The 22,014-nt window shown below is 35.4% G+C and overlaps 1 non-coding gene across 1 annotated transcript; it reads left to right on the top strand.

The window, feature by feature from the left end:
* The first annotated feature begins 15,165 nt into the window (after positions 1-15,165).
* LOC118481589 lies at positions 15,166-15,271 on the top strand. Its single transcript, XR_004865800.1, has one exon. It is a non-coding gene; the product is annotated as a small nucleolar RNA R71 (small nucleolar RNA).
* Positions 15,272-22,014: the final 6,743 nt, after the last annotated feature.

Raw genomic sequence — 22,014 nt, 5'->3', positions numbered from 1 at the left:
TTTACATTATGTGTATTGACTTTTATTTTAACGTATGTGACAGGTGCTTAAGCTACTAGCGTGCTAGGGAAGCGAGGCAATAATAAGCTTCTAGGAGCCTGTGACCTTAGGACAGTGTCCACATACCTGCTCCAGGGCCATAATTCTCTGTAGATCTTGTACTGGCACCTGTAGTCAGTAAGATCTACAGTTAGCCGTCTAGAAGTCTTAAAACAATATTTAAATTCGGTCTGTAGTAATTAAGAACTTGAGTTGTCGGAACAGTTCCCATATTGTTTAGTTGATTTCTATGATAACTTGTTATTATTTGGGACACGGTATGGGACGTGTTATATAACTGAATTGTATGATAGTTGTTGTGGAAACTTCTGAACAATCTGTTTCGCTCAGTGCCGCGCCCCGATGATTCCGCCATCGGTTGGGGTGTGACAGATTGGTATCAGAGCCAGGTTTCGATCCTGGGACCTGTTCTGAAGCGTCAAATTGGTAAAATCACACGGCGATGTACGGTTCTCGGCCTAATTTCGGGACGAAATTCCCTAAAGGAGGGGAGACTGTAACACCCCGTGTTCTCCCAAAAGTCAAAGTCAAAGTCAAGGGTTGACTGTTATTGGAATTAAAGATCAATAAAGATTAATTTTATTTTAGTTTCATTTTGATTTTCATATTATGTGGAGTAAGTGTTGTATAATCAAACTAATCGGCCGATAATCGAACTGTGAATCAACGACCGACTGTGAATGATAGGAAGTAACAATGCAATAAAGCTAGTCAATCAATAATCAAGCTAATCAAATCAATCATCGAACTCAAGTGTGGATAATTTTAATGCTTTTATACGTGTGTGTGTGCCTTACGTGTTACTTGTGCATGCTTACTTTATGTTAAAGTGTGTGGTGAATCAATCAAAACCAATCAAGAATCGAAGGATAATCAAACTCAATCGAAACCGACTTTGAAAATAGGTTGTAAGGATGCTTGTATGTTAGATATAGTAGTTGGGACTGAAAGTAATTTGAATAGAAACTCTATCCTACTCTACTCCTCAACTATCGAACTCGAAATATCAAAAATCGTCGCGAAACACTCAAAACCAGGCAAGCCGATCGAACAGGGCAACCTGATCGAACAGGCTAGCCGATCGAACAGGCTGTTCGATCGGGCAGCCGCTCGATCAGGGATGCTGTTCGATCAGCCAACCCTTTCCACTTTTGGAAGCCTATAAATAGGGCTGTCCCTGTCAAGCTTTCCACTTTTGGAAAAGCTCTGACCGACCAGCCTTCTATTCTCGCCATTTCTCAGATTTCTCTCAAACCTGTAAGTATTTCACTCCAATCTTTGTACAATCTTGTTCATTAATCGATTCTCCATCTTTCTATCTTTCAAAATCTGAATTCCAACCGTGAAATCACCAAGATCTAGGTGTTCTTGGGTGATGTCATCATGGTGTTCTTCAAGAACACTAAGTTTGGCATCATTCCACCATGAATAACTTGGATCTAACCGATTTCCACATGAACAACCTAAAATCTACCAAAGATCTTAACATTTCACGGTGGAAAAGGATTGAAAGACGGGTTTTCATCTATCTTTCAACCCTTTTGCATTCAAACCGGAGAAACGAAGCTTGAACCGACTTATAAATCATTCTAAACAAGCACATGGTTCAAGATTCGGGTCCTATCAAGAGATTTACCGATTTCAAGTTAAACGTTAAACTTAGGTCCTTGAACGCTCACTGACCGAGCTTGGGTGATTCCAGCCGAGTCAGTGAGTAAAGTAAAGGCTGAGGTTTTTATGTTTCAACTTGTGGTCCAACTATCTCTAAAACGTTAATAGAATAACGGGAAATAACCAAGTGCTAGGTGACGGACTAACCAGGTCAGAAGCTGGCCGAACGGTTAGGCTATTCGAACGAACAGCCCAACCGAACGACTAAGCCAGCCGATCGACTAGGCTAATCGATCGACTAGCATCTGGGCCCACAAACTCACAAGGTGTAGTATTGAGTGAGTTCTGTTCGATCGATCGAGCCACTCGATTGTAAACATTACTCATCGAATCATGAGATACTACACTTCAACGCTGAACCTTTTCGAAACATTGGAATGTCACCCGATCGAGCATGCCACCCGATCGAGTGACAACTTACCAAGTGTGCAATGCTAACCGATCGGTTGGACCAACCGATCGAACGGACTGTTCGATCGGCCAACTTGAAAGGTAATGCTGCAAAAACTTCAAAAGTACAAACCATCATACACAAACACATCCTTCACATCAAAGGAAGAAACAATCCACTTGAAGGAACCAGCCGATCGAGCCAGCCGGCCGATCGAACGGGACGTTCGAACGGACTTTAACCCAATCGAACAGCCCACTCGATCGAACAGCCGTCCGATCGAATGGTCTATCCGATCCAGTTTCCACTGTTCACTTTTTCCGCATTACTCATTGTATTGTTATCGAACTATTCAGGCTAACCTACTCTCAGTGCTCCTCTCAATCCACGATCAACCACTGTGAGTATACTCGATCCCTTTTTGCTTTCCGCACTTTTGGGTGTTACATACGTAATCTATCAAATTCACAAACAACACAAACTATTTGAACGCTAACCTACTTGCATGTATTACTTGTCTAAATGATTGCTGTTTATTATGTTTACACGTGGAGTGCTATCTGCCTGCTTTAGCAACGTAGTACTATAGTTTGGACTCAGCACCCGTTCACACGGGGGTTGCTAAGGACAATTACTTGCATGGATTACGGTGGTAATCATGTATTGCGAACTGTCTCGGACAGTCAACTCGAAGTCATTGGTATCGATGGTCCCATGTTGATAATTTACATGCATCGTTTGCCCTTGTGTACGTGCTTGGTTATGCGTAAACTTTCGAACTTTATATGCTATATCAAACTTGTGTACTCACCTTTACATTATGTGTATTGACTTTTATTTTAACGTATGTGACAGGTGCTTAAGCTACTAGCGTGCTAGGGAAGCGAGGCAATAATAAGCTTCTAGGAGCCTGTGACCTTAGGACAGTGTCCACATACCTGCTCCAGGGCCATAATTCTCTGTAGATCTTGTACTGGCACCTGTAGTCAGTAAGATCTACAGTTAGCCGTCTAGAAGTCTTAAAACAATATTTAAATTCGGTCTGTAATAATTAAGAACTTGAGTTGTCGGAACAGTTCCCATATTGTTTAGTTGATTTCTATGATAACTTGTTATTATTTGGGACACGGTATGGGACGTGTTATATAACTGAATTGTATGATAGTTGTTGTGGAAACTTCTGAACAATCTGTTTCGCTCAGTGCCGCGCCCCGATGATTCCGCCATCGGTTGGGGTGTGACAGTTATAACGTGTTATTATAACTCACCCGAACCATTGTACCTTCGAACCAAATCATAACTCCCTTGTCGATTCGACCCACTCGCGAAACCCGAGGCTTTTAAGACCCGAACCGTAACTTGATTAACATATATTAAATTAATTGAGTTGATGCTTAACTATATTATTATAATTAGCTGAAAAAAATAATATGTATATTAGTTCATATATGTAACATTAAGCTGCCACCCCACGCTTTCCCTCTCCTTTTGTTTTGTGAAGTGCAGCCACACTCTCCAATTATTACGGCCCCAACTAAACAAACCTAAAACCCCAGCCCAACATCCCCATATTCAGCCCACCACTTCAATCCGCCACACCCACATCCTCTTTATTTACGTACTAGTATTAAGCCCCTGCGTTGCAGCGGTTTTTGTAAAACTCTGTCAAGTAGTACCAATGCGATACCACTGTTAGCGACCACCAACACCGGAAAATCTCGTAAAAACAAATTAAATAAAACTGAAAAAAATAACGTCGAGCGAAAAGAAGACGTAAAATCTTTGAATCATGAACACTCGTTGCAGAGAAATCAAACCGAAACGTAAAACATAAAACATAAAAAAAATAACTAAGTCAATCCATGACCCGCGCGTTGGTCAAACTTGTTAAAAGGAGAAACATAGATTTGCTACGCCGGGCCAGTCAAACGGGAAAAATATACGAAAAAAATGTTGAACCCCACACGCACGTTGCGGTGCATTAACTCACAAAATTTAAAACGAAACAAAAAACTTGGGAAAGATGATAAGTATGGTGGACCAAAATTGAAAATAAAAAAGACTTGGGGTTAAATTATAAAAGATGATAAACTTTGGGTTAATAGTTAAAAAGGAAAATGGTCTAAATTGCAAAATTGAAGTTATTTATTAGTATTAGATAAAGATAAGGATAAAAATAAATGATATCTATATATTAGTTATTAATATTAATATTAAAAGAAATTTATTAAATAATTTTAAATAAAATTTATGAGTTGAAGGAGAGAATGACATGTGACATTATTTGGAGTCTTTTATTATAAGTTATATTAGATGTATGCATGATTATAGAACCATAAAACAAAAACCCTAGTGTTATCCTCCCCCATACGCATGGTAGCAAGACAGCACACGACAGCAGATAGCAGCTCTCCTCTCCTATCCACGTCGCTCCTCCTCTCTCTCGCTGCCTCTCTCACTCCAGCTCTTTCTTATCTCTCACTCTAAGGTTAGTTTGTGCTTTCGGTTTATTCAGTTCAATATTCTTGTATAAACATGGCTGCGTTTATTGTGTAACTTGAACTATTGATGTATTACGATGTGTAATTATGGTCTAGGGTGGTTAGTATACATGTTTGGTGGTCTGTGTTTTCGAGTCCTTGATGATCATGCTGATCTTAATGGTAACCATTAGGGTAGAATGCATGAAAACTATGTGTGGTATCTTGTTTTACCGATTAGTAATACTTGAAGCATGCATATGTTAACTAGGATTTATAGTTTGCAGTGATTTTGATGTTTAGGCATGATATACTGAAAGTAACTAAACGATAACCCTTTGTTAGTAATGTTGAATGTTGTTGTTGTTCGCTAGGCATGTGGTTAGGATCATAAAACTCTTTTTAAGAAGTCGGATAACGAAAACAATAAGCTGTCCAAGAGTTACAGCCGACTATTGGGGTTATAATTTAACCAAAACTGGATTTTTTTGAGTCTATAATGTGGTGTTTCGAAATACTCTTTTAGTGGCACTAGAATTATAATTTTTGGCCATTGTTTGATATTTTAATAGATTATTTCGTTTTAACAATTAAAGCTGCATTTTTCTACAGATTTTGTGTGTTGTGTTTTACGTTATATCTCGGTGAATACTTGGTGTTTGAACATGAAATTTGTACAATAGATAGTCTTAGGTGTCAGCACAAATCTCCTAGTGGAATTGGGTCAATCGGGTAATTGAGAATTTTTCAACAAATTTTTCGGTAAACTGCAGTTAGAAAGTGACGAATCTGGACACTGCATATTAAACGATTTTTCTAAATTTTTAGATAAAGAGTTAGACCATAAATATTTAACAGAAGGACAACCCCACTGAGTGGTACATCTCATAAAAAGATAATAATTTTTACGGCATGGTAAATATAGTAAACGAGCATCCTAAAACAGCCTATTTTTAGTGAAATTTGTTATGCATTAATCATGAACGTTTAGGAACCGAACTTGCTACTTTTACTATCGGTGCTTGTTTGATAATTGTGTAGTGTGATATCTCATATCGTAGGATTGGTTGTGAACGTGTGTGAAGCCATATGATAGAAGTGCTATGTGATTATTTGCTCGCGTGCCAGTTGCTAGGACTTACATGATTTCATAAACAATCACTAATAACCCATGGTAACTATAATAGGGTGTGGTGGATCGTCCTAGCTTGCATACACGTAAATATTAATCTTACCGAGCAATATAAAGGTGAGTACACGGTCCATATATTTAGCCGCTTTGAAACATAGGGAAGGTAACACGAGCACCTTACGGTAATGTAATGCGAAACTGTTATAAGATTATAACGCTTTTGTTTAATACTAGATTGTTATATTGGTATGGTCACAAAGTAGCATTATTACGTAAAGTCCTTGTAAACCTCGGACCGTTAGTATTGGGAATAATGGCGGGGGAATTTTGAGTAGTACTACTGGACCGACAAGCCCCACCCGAGCTAGTCGCGCTAGCTACACTGGTAATGGTCAGCGGGTGTAGAATTAGCCTAACCTACTGCCATGGTCTGTGATAGAACTGGCTAACAAAGGCAACAACAGTCAGTTTCAGTTTCGAACTCTTCCGTGACATAACAACGGTTAGCTCCAACAAATATGATAATACTCTATTAAATACTGATATTTACTTTTGTGGTTGAATAGTGGTAACTAGCATATATGGAACATGCTATATCTGTAAACTATATATGTGAACTCACTCATCATTAATGACTGACACTTGTTTCTTACGTGTTCTCCCTAGGTCGCTAAGGTGATTGTCGCAGTTAGGTGCACTGCATGGTGTCAAAACATTTTTATTTCGTATCATTGCATTATTACATTTATTTTCCATTGGATTGGGCGTTTATTTTGATGCACGTTTTAGTTTACATTTATTACGCTTTAGCATTATTTTTGAAATGTTGGTTTTGGTAAAACTATTTTTCTCATATAGAGGTCATTCGATATAACTAATTGTCACACCCTGACTTTTGCGGAAGTGTGATTATGGTGTGACTTTCTTAATATCATTGCATTCAATCATAACATCAACTATATGATAAAACCATAGGTTTTTCATCCATTAAATAACTTTAAAACATAACAAAATCGTTTTAAAACGTTGACTACAAATTCTAGTTTTACAAATCGTACAAAATACTTTTGAGTTCATTAAAGACTCGACAAAAGATATTGAATAATACCAAGGTTTGGAAGACATGTCTCGTCCAGGAATAAGACACACCGTCCAAACTCAAAGACCATGGATGACATCTTTATCCTTAACGCAGCATAAAAACTTCCAACGCCCGCCGCAGATCCATTAAAATTTCCTGAAATACATGTAGTTTGAAAAACCTCAACAAAAGTTGAGCGAGTTCATGTGTTTGTTTGTGTGTATGTATAAGCCTTTGAAAAATGTTGTAAGTATGTATGTAAGTCCCTGGTATGTAGCAATAAGGAAAAAGAGATCACCAATGGTTTGCAAAGCCATTGATATGTGTGAAGTGATGCAGGAAGACTCAAACCTAGCAGATTTTGGCGTCAGGCACATAGTCACCTCATGGTCCACTCAGCGGACTCAGGAGTGGGGCTCGCTACACCCGAATAGATCTATCACTCATGTCCCTGGGTCCTACAACGAGGATTAATGGCCTTAAGTTCCACCTACCCACTCACATGATCTAAGTAGTAAAAACCCTCCCTACGGTAACCATACCATGTAATAAATGTTTGTAATATTTGTCGCATGTATTTCACCCCCGAAGTATAAAACTGAAAACAGTAAAGAGAAAAGGGGGACATGAACTCACAGTATTGCGTCTTCAGTATTTGTAACCCAAGTCTCATCAGCCAACACGACTACCTACAGTGGACTAACGCCTACTAGACAAACGGGCCGTGCCTTTGCTTAGTATGAAGGTTTTTGAGTTACGCTTCTTGTGTTTCCAAAATTATTCGAGGTTATATTTATTAGTTAAAATATTTATTTTAACTTTAAATTATAGTTAATGTTTGGAATAATAGTTAATCAATATTTCGTATTCCTACTTCTCAAGTATTTTAACTTCTTATTTCCTTCCCAAGGATAGGGGGTATTTATACATGTACACTTGTAATTCCGAAAAATATATTTTAAGTCCCACTTAGAAAATATATTTAATTTACTTGTCTAAAACATCTTAATTCCAAAATATACATATTTTTCCCAAAAATATTATATTTTACTTCATAAATTTTCCAAAATAATATTTTACCAAAAATATACGAATGAGAGTATCTTTCTGAAATATTACACAAGTTACGTTTTAGCATTTCGTATTGCAATAATAAATGCGTAACTTAAATACTTATTTTTGGTGAGAATTTTGGTATTATTTTGGAGTCGTAATTTTTAATTTTTACGGTGTTCATAAGTTATACCATTTTTACCCTAAAAATAATATAACTAGTTCAGGAAATAAACAAATAATCGCACAAGAGTTTTAGTATAAAATATATATATTCTACATATATATTTATCAACTTTTATTTACGAAAATCAACCTCCGGTACTTGGTATCTTTGCAAATAAAATCATGGCGAAGTTTATTTTGGAAAACAGGGTCAAAATATAATTGTAACACTTGCTAGAAAAATATTTTCTAAGTGTTGGATTTTTAGGAAAATTTCGCCAGAGTTTCCTTTGTAAATGGAGGCGTCCATGCTTACTAGCATATCATTTTCTTTTGTAAAATCATTCAACAATTTTCAATCAACAATATAGAAAGCTCTAATTACCAATCTTGACAAAAATAAGCATAAACCATAAACTTATGAAGTTGAAAAATTTACAAAAACATATAGTAACTTACTAGTATACTTAGTACGTCTTGTTACCTTTAAAAATGTGATTAGTTTCTTAAAAACTTTATTTTTAAAGGGTTTGTATTTTCACAACTTATAATCAAAATTTCTAAAAATATTTCTTTATGTAATTTCTTTTTACACAAGTGTTTCTACACTTGTTTACCCACTAAAAATATGATTAGTTTATGTAAGATCCATTTCTTAATAAAACTCATATCTTTCACTTGGTTCTTTCGAAAAACCACTCATAGATCTTTAGATCTACAAGATTACAACTTATTTTGATCTTTATTTTTCAAGAAAACATCCATTAATCAAGTTCATAGTTCATGTGTGAATAATTTCATCATCCTACTGATCAGCGTCGATGTACCGATCAAAGATAGAGAGTTTTGTTTTCCTAAATACCTTAATTTAGTTAGGGCAAGAAGGGTGTCGAACCACGAAGAGCTTTTGGTTAGTGTTTAGACTCAATTGATTCATGAACATAATGCAAACTTGATTCTTTGATTGAGTTGTTTAGATTAAGTAATTCGCAAAAGTAAAACCTAAAGTTATTGATTTTATCACAAGCAATTAAGAGATGGTCATACCAAGGATCGGGTTGCACATTCAATAAACAATCTAGTTCAATAGCACATTAATCACTACATAGACATAGTGAAGTTTACCACATTCAGACATTGGATAATCAATGGACTCTTCAATCAAACAACAACTCTTAGCGATTCTAGACCGAATAATTTATGTTGTAGGATGAGGTTATTATCAATTATCAAAACACTATCCGACGCTATCAATCAAAACACCTTGTTCTCTAATGATAAACACCAAATAGAAGAAACGATGTTGTGAAGTGTTCAAAATAGTAAATTGTGCAACATTGAAACATGATAAACACATGAAATCACAAAGAAAATGTCAAGTACTTAACAAATCAAAGCAAATCCATGTCAAATGTACTTACAATTCAGATTGAATACTAAATGAGATCAAACCCTAGACCTTGATGCAACCATGAATGATTTAGCTACTCATGATGGTGTGAAATGATGATGAAGTGTGGAATTCGAAAGTGAAAGACATGATTAGGATGATAGAAAGGCCTTGTCACTCAAGATTCTTCTTCCTTGGTCGTCCCTTGGCACCCCCTTGTGTTGAATGTCGAGTTCCCCGGTCAAAACTTCATAGAAAAACATTAAAAACCGTCCAGAACCGTTTTTGTTCGTTTGCAGGAGTAGGGCTACGCCCAGGAGAGTAGAGCTACGGCCTCTCTAAAGTCCATTTTCCTGAATCTTTAAAATTCCCATGCAATACACCCAAATATCAAATTTGAGTGGGAGTAGGGCTATGTCTATGCTTGTCTTTGCTTTGTTACCATCTTTGTGTACATGTAAAGCTCCAACAAATCATGATATCTTTGCTGCAAACCTACACAACCAAAATACACACAAAGTAACCATATTCCAAGCATAATTCCAAGTGAAAACATACAAAACCATGACAAATTAGACCATCCAACCATAACACATCAACATCCCCACACTTATGTTTTGCTTGTCTTCAAGCAAACTCTCTTGTAACACTATGACAATAATTAGACAAACGCATCAAAACATCTATTTACCATATGTGAGTTAAGGTCCAAAGTCATGCCCACTTCTTAAGACAAACATATTTATAACCCAACAAGCAATTTATATTGATATAAACAAGACACTACCTGGCCAAGCCTAACATACTTTAGGTTTCTAGTCTACATGCGTTCACACCCCTCACAATTAATCACACCACTCGGTTTATTTCTGGACTAGTCAAGATGCACTAGTATATATGTGAACACTCAAAACCAATATGCACATCATTACCATAAGCTTGTATAGCAATCAAATCGCCACCAAATAACACAAACACAATGCGCGAATCAAGAGGACTTATTGGGTTGTAATTTGGCTAAGGTTAAGGGTATGGTAAAGGAATATAGAAAGAGAAAAAAAATGGCTAAAGTGGTGAAAATCCAACTAGTTAGGCTATATATACAATCTAAACACACGAACACTAAACTTTGGATCAATGTGACCCATACACGTAGCTCTACTTTTTTTTTCTTTCTTTTTTTTTTCTTTCTTTGGTTCTTTCTTTTTTTTTCATTCTCTCTCTTTTTTTATTCTTTTTTTTTTTGCTTTGGTCTTTTTGACCCAATATATCACTATTTTTTTTCTTTGACTAAACAAAATACACAAAAATACATAACTACTAGACCTAAATTTACTCGGATTTCACTACACAAGGTTTAAAAAAAAGGCTAAAGGCTAAATGGGTAGTGTAAATGGGTTTTAACAAACGAATAGGTAAAGGCTCAATAGTGGCAACTAAGGGATCATGTTAAGGTAGTGGGTAAAATAAAACAAAGAAACATGCTTTCAAACAAAGGTTTAATCCTAGTGCCTCTATCATTTTCGTGCAAACATTTGGTTCATGATCTTGATATGCATCAAACTACACAAGTTCTGATGTGAAGCATGTAGATTTGTCCCCCATTTAGTATGTTACCCCTAATCAGGCATTTTTTATTATATTGAAAACAACTTGTTGAGAAACTTTAGATTGTAGCTTAAAGAATTAACCATGATTAAGGACCTATACATGTGCACTGGCAAGTAATGAATTGATGATTTGAAAAATTGTGTTTTCGTGCACAATTAAGATTTACTCAAAGGACTTTTCGTCAAAAAATTTTAAATTTCCCCTCATCCCCACACTTGAGTTATACATTGTCCCCAATGTATATTTTGTAAGCTAGAAAGTATGTGCGAATGGGGTTTTGAATCATTCAGTTGCATCATGCATAAGGGACTTCAATGATATTCAAACTGATGAAGTAACTTAAACTAAAAAAAGTTTAACTAAGTCTTAAAAACATGACAAACTAAAGCAAAGAAGTTCACCAAACACCAACACACAAAAGACTAAAAAGTTCAACGATAAAGTACAAGGGATAGAAAGTGCACGTGGCCTGATAGATTGAGATTAGAGAGTGCTTTGATCAGTTTGGCCCGCGATGGGGGCCAAAGAAAGACTCCATAACACCACGCGCAAGAGGCCGAGTCGCGTATGGATCCATATGTTGCTCATTGCTTGAACTCTCTCCTTGATCATAAACTCGAGTTGGTGCAAATATTGATCTCCAAATAGGAAATGGCATCCGTGGGTACTGCACGATAGTCCTCGTGATGACTAACCTGTTCAGCATAATCAAAGAGCTTTTGATAGTTCCTTTCTTGTTAGTATACACACAATTGCAACAATTCCCGTTTCTCGCTCCTCCATTGTCTTGTTTCTTCATACTCCATTGTACTTCGATCCCACATTATCATTATTAAACTTCAAATTTCCAACTTTTCTCACATCCATCACTCATTTTACTTATCTCGTGATGGTGAGAATGTGATTAGATGAAAGTTCGCACCAAAAACACACAAAAACAACCCAAATTCGTGAACTTCAACCTCTGAAATCGTTTGACTCGTGAATGTTTTTGAAAAATTACTCCATAGGTTTCCATATCCTTGTCAACACGAATGTTTTGACACCAAACTCATTAATTTTGATTAAGTTTTGAAGAAATTATGAAAATGGTGGCTAGGGTTCTTGAGAGGTTTTGAAAGAGAAAAGGTAAAGAATTGATGAGAACGTGGTTAAAGTGGTTAGAAATCTGGAGTAAAGTTGGAATGGAGAGAGAAAATATGGACTTTACCCAGTTGTTCGCCCCGTTTTGTTACCCCGATGTACCACCGTACCCATACGCCACCCACCGTACCCATACGCCACTTCAAAGAAATGTATACAACGTATAATGGCCGTAGCTCAGAAGAAAATGTCATTTTTTTGGTAGGTCACCGTAGGTATACGGCTTGTAGCGTAGGGTCACTGCACTCACAATTCACTTTCTTTTCTTTGAAGAATTTGTCATGCTTCCATCATTTGACTTTTCAATTTCTATTTTTTTTAATTAACTTCACAACTAATGGTTCAAAATTAACTTAACAATAAAGTAATTAACACCAAAATCAAATAAGTATTATAATTTTCAAAAGGCCATCATATTCACGTTGAATTTGATGGTGATGCTAATTTTTTTTTACTAACATGAAGAACATGTCAGATTTTAATATTTTAAGCGATTTTGAAACCATTTTAACATTTTAATAGACATTTGTTGTCATTTAAAAGACTCCCCTCCCCAACTTATAAATATGCATTGCCCTCAATGCATTCATAGTGGAAATGAGTTTGTAAAACGTGATAACATATTTGTGACTCGCCAACTATGTCCTCCCCAACTTAGATTCTTGGAACCATGTGAAGAATGAACGATTTGGTGTGGTGATTTAAAAACAAGAGAGAACAAAGAAAAACACACACAAAAAATAAAAATAAAAGAGAAACAAACGGGTTGCCTCCCGAGTAGCGCTAAGTTTTATGTCCTCAGCCCGACATTACCTGGAAGTCTAATGGTGGTCGAGTGGGATTTTTGTTTACCAATCATTCCTCAAATATGTGTCTCAAATGATCCGGTAGGTCCTTTATCTTATTCCACCATGGACCAAACATTGTCGTTTTAACCCTCGAATTAATATGATTACGTGGATCGCCCAACCTTTTTCTTCCGAGGTGAATTTCCTTTTTTGCTTTGCCACCTCCTTCACCATGTCATCCTTTTTTTCACATTCACATCCTGCTGCATTAACTTGTCAATAATTAAACATTCCTCTTTGGTGTGGTTCTCCTTTAGAGGTACACACCTATTAGTAATGTCTCCTGTAAGACAATCATCACTAACAAAAGGGTCAGTAACATTTGCAAACATGTTTAACCGCAACTCACGGTCACCAAACTTCATCCCCACAGTTCCATCAACACAATCAATTACAGAACACGCTGTATCTAAAAACGGTCTTCCCAAAATCACATTAGGTTGTTTCTCTACTTGTTTTGATGTAGAATCAAGCACTAAAAAATCAACGGGATAATAAAAGTCTTGAATTTTCACAATTACATCATGTAGCATTCCCCTAGGGAATTTAGGTGACATATCTGCCATTACAACAGTAATATCAGTTTGCTTGAGTGGACCAAAGTCATGTTGGTCATATAAACTCCCCGGGAGGATACTAACACTTGCTCCCAAATCTAATAGTGCTCGTTCAATGCTAACATCACCCACTTGGATGGAAATGAGGGGTGCCCCGGGATCCTTAAGTTTTTGTGGGAGAGAGTTTGATAAAATTGCACTTACATTAGCTGTCAAATCAAGTTTCTTTGGTAATTTATGTTGTCTTTTCTGAGTACATAAATCTTTCAAAAATTTTGCATAGGATGGGATTTGACGAATTGCATCAATTAAAGGCAAATTTATTTTCACTTGACGAAAAGTTTCCCACATTTCTTCAGCTTAGGGCCCCTTTTTCCCCAAAGATGATGTTTTTGATGAATTTACTAAAGCAGAGGGATATGGGACGGTATTAGCCTACATGCCCTTATCCATTGCCTTAATTGATTCTTTGTTCAAAACATTTTTGTTTGTTGAGCTTTCAGAAATTTTGTTGGATTGGACATTAGTGGAGTTTGAATCAATTTCATGATCACTTTCATGTTCATCACTAACATCCTCCACTATACCTTCAACAAGTGGTGGTGAGAATTCATCGTTGTTCTTATAAGACTTACCACTTCTACGGATACACACCTCATTGACATGTGCATTTTTGTTGCTCTTTGATGATGATCCTTGATGTTGTGGATTGATTGTTGTGTCACTTGGAAGCTTTCCCGGTCGTCTTATAGCTACTTCTTCCGCTAGTTGACCAACTTGTTGGGTTAGAGATCCTATGGTCTTACCTTGAACTTCTTGTTCTTGCACCACCCCTTTCAAGATTCCTAAAATCTCATCTAACTTAGTTGAACCTTCATTGTTTGTATTTCCTTGTGACGAACTTGCTTGGCCTTGATTTTGATTTTGACTTTGACCTTGTTAGTAATTTCTTGAGTACCCTTGTTGTTGAGGTATTCCTTGTTGGTATCCACCTTGATTGAAGCCTTGATTGAATTGCACCCTTTGATAGTTACCTTGAAAGTTTTGTTGACGGGGCTGAATTGTTGTTGTCCACCTTGTTGACTTGATCCTTGAAAGTTACAATTCATTTGATTAGCGGGGTTGCCATATCGAAAATTTGGATGATTCCGCAATCAGGGATGATACGTGTAAGAATTCTTATTCCTTTCCCTGTGTACTTGATTAACTTCTTCACTACTTCCAAAATTCATAGGGCAATCAAAAGCAACATGCCCCATATCTCCACATATTTCACAAAACTCTTGTACCTGCGAAACAAGAGAAACATCCTTCCCCAACTTTTGGCAAATCATATCAATTTTCTTTTCTAATGCATCAAACCTTTCATTACTGGGTTGGTCATTTACAACTTTAATTTGGTGTGGTTTTACACTTCGATCAGCGGAAGCTTGAGTTTTTGAAACTTTACTTAAAGTTTCTAAAAAGTTCCATTCATAATTCTCATCATGAGTTAAAAAGGTTCCACCGCTACATGCAAAAACAACTTTTTGATCCTCGGTAACTAAACCATCATTAAAAATTTTACAAAATCCCATTTAGGGATGTCATGATGAGGACACATTCTAAGCATTTCATTAAAACGTTTGAAGGCTTCATGAAATGTTTCCCCAACATGTTGACTAAAAGATTTGATAGCATTTCGAGCTTCACTAGATTTACTCATCGGATGACGGATAGTATTCCTCAAGAAAAGTTCTTTGCATTTCATCCCATGTTCGAATACTATCGGATGGTAAAGTTGAAAACCATTGTTTAGCTCTATCTTTGAGTGAAATTGAAAAAGACGTAATTTTACCTCTTCGGGTGTAAAGCCTTGTTTCCCAATGGTGCTACATATTGCTTCATAGTCAATCAAATGTGTGTAAGGCTCGTCTGTTGCAACACCCCTAAAGGTTGGTAAAATAGCCAAGTACTGAGGCCGGATTTCAAATACTCTCCCATTTAAAACTGGTGTAACAATTGGAGATGGGTTTCTAAAGATCGTCGGTCTAAAATGAGTATCTATTCCGGGTAGTGGTGGGTCACCTTCGCCACCTGCCATATTTGTGCTTTCGGTATCACTTCCTTCTGAATCAGAAATGTATGAAGAAATTGGGCTTGAAGTCAAGCTTGCTCTATAGACAACTCGGTTATGTCTTGCTAATCTTTCTATCTCTGGTTCAAATACTAATGGTGATGATCTTCCAGATAATCTAGTATGCATCCATCAAACCTATTACCTGCACAATCAACACACCTCGCGTAACCGTGAATAAATAGTAGCAATCTTTTTGATGTTTTTGGATTTTGGAATTTTTAAACAGAAAATTAAAACAAATCAACTAAAATAAAACACCAAGCGCAGAAACTCCCCGGAAACGGCGCCAAAATTTGATCGGTGTCGATGTACCAATCAAACATAGAGAGAATTGTTTTCCTAAATGCCTTAATTTAGTTAGGGCAAGTAGGGTGTCGAACCACGAAGAGCTTTTGGTTACTGTTTAGACTCAATTGATTCATGAACATAATGTAAACTTGATTCTTTGATTGAGTTGTTTAGATTAAGTAATTCGCAAAAGTAAAACCTAAAGTATTTGACTTTATCACAAGTAATTAAGAGATGGTCACACCAAGGATCGGGTTGCACATTCAATAAACAACCTAATTCAATAGCACATTAATCACTACATAGACATAGTGAAGTTTACCACATTCACACATTGGATAATCAATGGACTCTTCAATCAAACAACAACTCTTTTAACGATTCTAGACCGAATAATTTATGTTGTAGGATGAGGTTATTATCAATTATCAAAACACTATCCGACGCTATCAATCAAAACACCTTGTTCTCTAATGATAAACACCAAATAGAAGAAACGATGTTGTGAAGTGTTCAAAATACTAAATTGTTCAACATTGAAACATGATAAACACATGAAATCACAAAGAAAATGTCAAGTACTTAATAAATCAAAGCAAATCCATGTCAAATGTACTTACAATTCAGATTGAATACTAAATGAGATCAAACCCTAGACCTTGATGCAACCATGAATGATTTAGCTACTCATGATGGTGTGAAATGATGATGAAGTGTGGAATTCGGAAGTGAAAGACATGATTAGGATGATAGAAAGGCTTTGTCACTCAAGATTCTTCTTCCTTGGTCGTCCCTTGGCACCCCCTTGTGTTGAATGTCGAGTTCCCCGGTCAAAACTGTAGGAAATAGGTTCACCTTTTGTAAAATATAATTACAAAATATATCATCACGAGACTCTCGTTATTCGTAGGAAATAACATAGTACAATACGGGTTGCAATAACTAAATAAAAAGAATATAAATGTAATTATATATACCAATCTTGATTCAAGCCGCATCTCTGGTGGGTCCTTCACACGCACTTGATAGCATCCTAGACTCGAGTATTCATCATCTTGAGTCTTGAAAAATACTCCTTGACTGCAACAAAGAGCACACTAAAACGTTGACGATTTTGGTTGAGGCACGTGTTCAACACGCTTCCCTTAAAACAGATTTTGCGCCTCTACTAAAGACGACGCGTCTGTCTCGCAGGGTACAACAGCCGAAGCAGTCTGTACTGCCGGAGATGGCTCACCGGCCCAAGGTTACATCCGGTAATTGTAGTGTTTGAACTCATGTGATGGAAAACAAGTAGAGAATACTCATCTCTCTAGTTGGTCTTCAAGTATTTATCCTACTTCTAGTATTCTTCATGTATAAAGTAATACACTATTCTCTTATCACAAAAGAAAGCACATAGCCTACTATTTGTACAAGACTATTGAAAGGTTTCACTTAATTATTCACTTAATTAGTCATTTAATTAGAGACTTAAAAACTCTAATAAAACTAATTAAATAGTCAAGAGTTACTCTTTAACTTACCACATGAATATTCTAATTAATATTTATAATTTCATTAAATTATAAATATATTTAATATCCATTCACCAAATTTCCAACAATCCCCCACATGAATGGAGATCATTCAAAACACTTAAAATTTCCAATGTAACCTCGACAGTTGAGTTTTGCATACGATAGGTAGGTGTTACCCTTTGAACCTTCGCTCACGAAATGCACTTAGCCCACTAGCTCTGAGTAGATCTCGATGTCTTTGAACTCGTCTGCCTTTTGTGTAGACGACAATACACTTCACACAAGACTCTCCCTAGCCGGGTCATCTCCTCATAGTCGTGTCCAATAATGGTCATGGAACACTTTCCTGGTTCTGCGAAAGCTCTAGGAATTTTGCACTCAATTCCATTCGAAGCGACCCCACTTCTCTCAAACATAGGTGATTCTCCTTAGATCATTAAAAGCATTGTGGTTATCGTGATTTATCCAAATCATTTACCACATATTATGCTTAGCCTCACACTTGTCACTTTTAGGAATGGACTAGGAAGTTTATTAATTTTTATAATAAACTACCTTATTAAATGCGTAGGGTTACTCCCCCACAGTGACCTCGCTTATTCATACAATTAGGTTTTCCTATTGAACTCAATTCTTGGGATCTCCAGTCTACTGAGTTAGGTTTCCATCATATGAACTTCATTTTTCAAGGGCTTCAGTCCCATTCCACAACTTGATCTCTAATAAACCCTCAGGTTGTTGGATCCATAACATTAGCAAATAACTTTGCGTATTTGAGATCAGTTGTCATGATGTGTTATTAACTCATAAGTTAATTTTGCCTATTGTCAACTTCTAAGACTATAACCTCAGTGGCCATCTGAATCTGGTTATAATATATGTCTTTGTAAGATACGCTTATCATTTAAGGCAAACACATCTCCATTATGCACTGCGACTTTTGTGTCCTCCACATAGTCGTCTGTTTGCAATGTTAGATTACAAAATCCTTATTGCCAAACTTTTATGATACAAATGCAAGACACCCCCACATTTAAGTGTTATAGGATATCATCTAGATGGGTAATGAAAACCATTTCTACATACCCTTATAGGGTTGTTTCTAAATGGATATCATCCAGATGGGTAATGAAAACCATTTCTGCATACCCTTATAGGGTTGTTTCTAAATGGATCCTCCCCCACATTTCTTGCCATTTGATCAACATTTCCGTAACTTCACTTATGACGACATTTATACACATATGATTGAACAAGATCAACCTCATTGTATCAGTGAATTCAACTCATACTGCATTAGCTTACATAAGCTTCTGAGCTAACCAAAGCAACACTTGCCATTGTCATAAGTTTGTCACCAACTTAGAATAATTCTAATTTAACATCTAGAATAAGCTTAGACAATGAGTTCTCCTCATTAGCTTTTCGAACAAACTCTTAAAAGTTACATGTCTTTTCCTTATAATGAATGAAAATTCTCCCTCAACTTTGTCTATACACAAATTCTTTTTGTGTTCATACACATTTGAATATTTAGAGTTAATTAGTCTCCGTCAAGACCTATAATTAACCAAGTACTAGTCTAGCATGCTTTAGACTATAATACTTTAGCATGTGAACAGAAGATGCATCATTCTGATTCTTCACAGCCCTAAGGATATCATAATATCACTTTGCAACATTCATCCCTTGTTAAGACAAAATAATGTGACTTATTCATAATCCTAAAACATCAATATTTAGGAAAGTCTCACAAATTATTGTATATAGCACATAGCTAAACTTCATCATTCATTTAAGGAACATAACTTGTTTACCTTTGATCTCCAACATTCTACCATTGACTCATAAGTACTTAAACATAAGTCTTAATCCAAGTCACTTGGTAAACACATTCATCACCAACAAGATGAATGTTTCTGTCTACAATCACTATTATGTATGAGATAGAGTCAACTAGATCGACACTCAACAACATGGCATTCATAATCTGCCATAAGTGATTTGCACACATCTATTGTTATTCATTAGGAGATATATATATTTACGATGCTCTCCTAAATGAAGGTAAAATCTCCATATGGATCTAACAATAATCAAGTGGTAGACGCATCTACTTATAAATCTCGCAAGATTTATTAAAGGTATACAATAACATATAGTACTTTTACTTTCATATGTTAGAATTCACACTTGTGAATTTTCCAACGACTTCTAATGAAGTATGTCGACATGAATGTCGTTAGTGTATTTCATCTCAATACACTCACTACGTTCTTTCATTACTCACTCATGATGTGGTTATACATTTGATGTTTTGTTTTGGACTTTTAGTCAATGTAACAACTCTCAAGTTATTTATGTCCAAGTATTTTCATGTACTATCGGTTTAAAACCATATTCTTTTAAACAATGTATAACCGACGTTATAATTATTTTCCACAAAAATAATTTATACGTCACAACCATTAGTGATTTATTTCTTTGTAATAATTGCATGTGTTATCCGAAGATATTGAACACAAAACAATAAAATACATTGGAAACTAAATCATAAGTGCCAATCACTTTTGAAATTTAAACGGAACATAGACAATTTGTAGACATCAAATAGTAAAGTGCTTTTATTTTCAACACTTTAAAATCTGACCGAAATCTTCTCAACAATATCGTCTCATGGCATGTCTTGAGGTACTCCCTCAATAAGACTCCATGCACTTGTAAATACAAGTTTCCTATTTCATGTTTAAACTTTAAGCTTGGACGATTATGCTCAAAACAACACCAAGTTGTTACAAATACTACATTTACGTAGTAAACTTGAACAATTAAATTTGTTCACAACAACACCAAGTTGTTTTTCACCAAATAACATTTTCTAACACGCATGTTAAAAAAAAACGTTATAACAAGCACATTATAGAATCGAACGTTTACATAAAACGTTTTCCAAAGATATAGTTTATAAAATAAACCATTTCTCATCATCTTTAATGCTCACATAGGCAATTAAATGTTTACATAAAACATTTCTGTTCATTATGAACAATCTCTAACCTCGTATTATTGATACACATTTTCTAACACACGTGTTAGAAAATTTAAGTCATTTTATATGTACCAAACATGACCAAATTAGAGCATTAAATGTCATCATTAAAACTCATCAAATGTTATCATTAAAACTCTACTCAAGAGTTTCACCAAATGAAGAGTTAAGAGTCTCAATAATTATAGACTTAAACTCTAATAAAACTCATCAAATGTCATCAGTAAAACTCTACTCAAGAGTTTCACCATATGAAGAGTTAAGAGTCTCAATAATTATAAATTTAAACTCTAATAAAACTCATCAAATGTCATCATTAAAACTCTACTCAAGAGTTTCACCATATGAAGAGTTAAGAGTCTCAATAATTATAAATTTAAACTCTAATGAAACTCATCAAATGTCATCATTAAAACTCTACTCAAGAGTTTCACCATATTAGAGATTTTATTAGAGACATAAACTCTAATAAAAACTAATAAATTGACATAAATACTCTACTAAAAGTCTCACTTTATTAGAGAAAAAAAACTCTAATAAAAACTAATAAATTGACTTGAAACTCTCCTTAAGAGTTTATCTTCCATATGAAGAGTCTACTAAATGATTTTAATTTCATTAAATTCATATAAATACCACACCATCACTTTATGGTGATTTAATTCCTTGAAGCCAATCAAACATCAACTTCAATGTATGACATTTTATTTCTAAATCATACAAAGCATTAAAACAATGCTACAACAAATTGCTTATATAAAATGTCTACATAAAACATTTCAAAGCATTTGTATTTTAACCATTTTTAACAATCATGTTAAAATTTAAGAAATTCTAACGCGCACGTTAGAAGTATTAACATTTTCACAAAATGTTAATTCGACTTGCTAAAAGCACATATATGGTTCAAATAAATAAGTCATTTCTAATACACACGTTAGAAACTAAACAATTAAAAATTGCTTCCAAACTAACGCGTTTCATGAACGTTTCTAACACACATGTTAGAAGACAAATGATTTACAAAAATCATTATAAGACTTATTTGTTCATATCAATCCATTGGTGGATGAAAAGTCTACTTTAAATAGAGACTTAATTAGAGACATAAAACTCTAATCAAGTAACATAAAACTCTTATTTAAAGACATAAAAAACTCTACTGAAGAGAATTTAACGTTTACAAAAAACGTATGGTTTACACCAATAATTCTGGTCTAACACACATGTTAGAGAATTTAACGTTTACAAAAAAAAATGTATGGTTTACACTAATAAACCCGATCTAACACAAAAGTTAGAAAAATTAACGATTCCCAAAATCTTTTCAAAAACCAAACGTTGGAACCAAAACAATTCGTTTTGTACCACGGTATAGGATTTAAGATTTTATCTCAATCTCAAAAAATCCAAACAGGACAAGTTGTACTACATACATATTTCCCAAAAAATATTT

The sequence above is a fragment of the Helianthus annuus genome, chromosome 8 (genome assembly GCF_002127325.2).
Source record: "Helianthus annuus cultivar XRQ/B chromosome 8, HanXRQr2.0-SUNRISE, whole genome shotgun sequence".
NCBI classification, from domain to species: Eukaryota; Viridiplantae; Streptophyta; class Magnoliopsida; order Asterales; family Asteraceae; genus Helianthus; species Helianthus annuus.
This window is presented reverse-complemented; position numbering and strand designations above follow the sequence as displayed.